The 2872-nt window shown below is 42.5% G+C and overlaps 1 pseudogene; it reads left to right on the plus strand.

Moving 5' to 3' along the window:
* Positions 1–416: 416 nt before the first annotated feature.
* On the plus strand, positions 417–2293 carry LOC149175116 (pectinesterase pseudogene; annotated as a pseudogene).
* The last annotated feature ends 579 nt before the right edge of the window (positions 2294–2872 follow it).

The raw sequence follows: 2872 nt of genomic DNA on the forward strand, positions 1-2872 counted from the left end.
ATACATGTTTTAGCCTTTAGGTCAATACGAGATTTTTGTGTATGTCGGCCATCTATCTGGACTCCTCCACCCCGACATTTTCAAGCCAGGATTCTGGAGACTCTGCAACCTAAGACACTGATAAGATTGTGCTCTGCAATCCATTTAATCATTGAATGACCTGAACTCAAAATTTTCGCCGTCGATTGCGCATTACAAACGTCAACATAACATCATTGTATGATGCGGAAACTTGAAGCCAACATTTTGGGCTGGAGTTGTTGAAGGTCGTCTAGGTTATTTGTTCCAACATCATCCCCAGCTGATATATATATATATATATATATATATATATATATATATATATATAAGCGTTTGAGAGTCTGATAGAGCAGTCCAGCCGCAGTGAAGTTAAAAGTAGACAAGGGAATTCTGCAATGGCTTTCAGATTTAGGTTTGCAGTTTCAATTTTCTTTATCATATGTTTTATGTTTGTTGAAATTGAAAGCGACGAATCGCCCCATTACCTTTCTCTCAAATCTGCCTGCGACGTGACGTCGGATCCAAAATTCTGTGTTTCGACAATGTCGAGAGTGTTTCCGGGATCATTGCGAGCAAATTCGACTGATCTCGCCAGGATGGCCATCAAGCTGAGCGTTGTCGAAGCACAGAAAGTGTCTCAAAAAATTTCTCGTCTGGCACGGCGGGGATTCAAAGGAAGACAACTGAGTGCCCTTGAAGATTGTATGCAGTTAAACGATCTAACGTTGGACCACCTGAGCATGTCTCTGTCAAATGTTACTGCTGGTTCTTTGAAATGGAAGCAGGAAGTTGATACTCAGACATGGCTTAGTGCAGCTCTTACTAATCAGGCTACCTGCGTCGAAAGTCTTCAAGAGGCGAGCGGAAACCTGCAAAATATATTGACTAAGAGTGTGCATAATATCTCCCGAGTTGTGAGCAATTCTTTGACTCTTGTCAAAAGGATTTCTGTCGTTGGCAAACATTCCAAGAATCCTCCTGTGCACGACCGACGCCTGTTCTCCAATCCAACAAGTCATGAGCGTGGCAATCAGGTTGATGTAGACGATGGCAACATTCCTTCACATTATGGATCCGTCAATGATGGATTTGCTTCATGGTTTTCTGCTTCAGACCGAAGGAGACTGCTTCAAACCTCCGAGGCAGCCGACAATGTCGTTAGGGTGGCTCAGGAAGGTAGTGGTAATTATACCACAATTACTGACGCGCTGCACGCTGCTCCAAACAAAAGTTCATATAGATATGTGATACATGTTATAGAGGGAGTCTACCAGGAATACATTGAGGTGCCCAAATTCAAAACAAATATTATGCTGGTTGGTGATGGCATAAATGCCACTGTTATCACCGGCAATAGAAGCGTTGCGGACAGCTGGACCACATACCGCTCTGCAACAGTTGGTAAGCTGCTTTACTCGTTTATTTCTGTGGTTAATTTGTTATTGTGCTTTCTTCGGTGAGGGCCACCTCATATAACCTTGGCAATCCAATTTTGAATTTCAAATTTGCGTGGGAATCACCGTTCAATCTAAGTCTTTCTTTTCTTGTCGTGCTCACTCCGAAAATGATTGCGATTACAGCTGTAGTTGGGCAAGGCTTTATCGCTCAGGATATTACTTTCGAGAACACGGCGGGCGCGGAGAAACATCAGGCTGTCGCCCTCCGAGTTGCGTCGGATCTATCAACATTCTACCGCTGCAGCTTCAAAGGGTACCAAGATACACTCTACGCACACTCTCTTCGTCAGTTCTACAGGGAATGCGACATTTACGGCACAGTTGATTTTATCTTCGGCAACGCTGCAGCCGTGTTTCAAAACTGCAATCTCCTAGCCCGGAAACCGATGGATAGTCAAAAGAATTGTTTCATGGCTCAAGGAAGAGACGATCCAAATCAAAACACTGGAATCTCTATACAAAATTGCACCGTCTCTGCTGCGCCTGATCTCGCTTCGGTGAAGAGCTCTTTCCAGACATTCCTGGGGAGGCCATGGAAAAATTACTCTCGCACAGTTTATATGAAGTCATATATGGATGATGTCGTCGATCCTGCAGGCTGGCTAGAATGGGATGGGGACTTTGCCTTGACAACACTGTATTATGGCGAATATATGAATTCAGGACCAGGGGCAGGAACTGCAGGGCGAGTTCAATGGCCTGGCTACCACGCCATGAACACTTCTGATGCTCAAAACTTCACAGTGGTTAATTTCATTTCTGGTGATGCCTGGATACAAAAGGCGCCCTTCGCTGCAGACATGGGACATGAGTGACAAGTGTTTTGCTTTTGAAGAACGAAACAAATTTAGAGACCGCAAGACTATATATTTTGTTGTGCTTTCGTGTCATTTACGTAATTGTTAGGGCAACCTCAGTTAAATGCATTCGATTGTAATGTAAACGTAAGTAATCTGCAGTGCAGTCTTATAAATAATATGCATTTCAGTCTGGGAGAAATGCATTGTTACAATGTATTTAGAGAGATATCGTTATCATTATCTTTCTAGCTATATGGGATTTTATTAATAGATATATCGGATCTAATAAATACTTTTTTGTGTGTTTGGATATATCATGCTATTTCTTTTTTTGGGTTTTTTGTTTTCATACCAAGGCAGGTCCTGTGCTTGACCCCATGCCCAAAGACCACGGAAAATGATATTTTATGGATAGCTTTTAGGTTAAGAAAGTAAAATAAAATGTTTGTTGAAAGTTGTGTTACTCAAGCACAACACAGAACTATTGAACACCAGAACATGAGAACTTGCTTTCATTGATCAGATATATATACATGCTGGAGAAGTTTCTGGAGCAGGGTTCAGTCGGTGGCTTCCTGGAGAAGCCTCCCCCAT

This window comes from Pinus tabuliformis, chromosome 4_1 (assembly GCF_031772625.1).
Source record: "Pinus tabuliformis cultivar Carrire ecotype Pingquan chromosome 4_1, CPIR1, whole genome shotgun sequence".
In the NCBI taxonomy this organism is placed as follows: Eukaryota; Viridiplantae; Streptophyta; class Pinopsida; order Pinales; family Pinaceae; genus Pinus; species Pinus tabuliformis.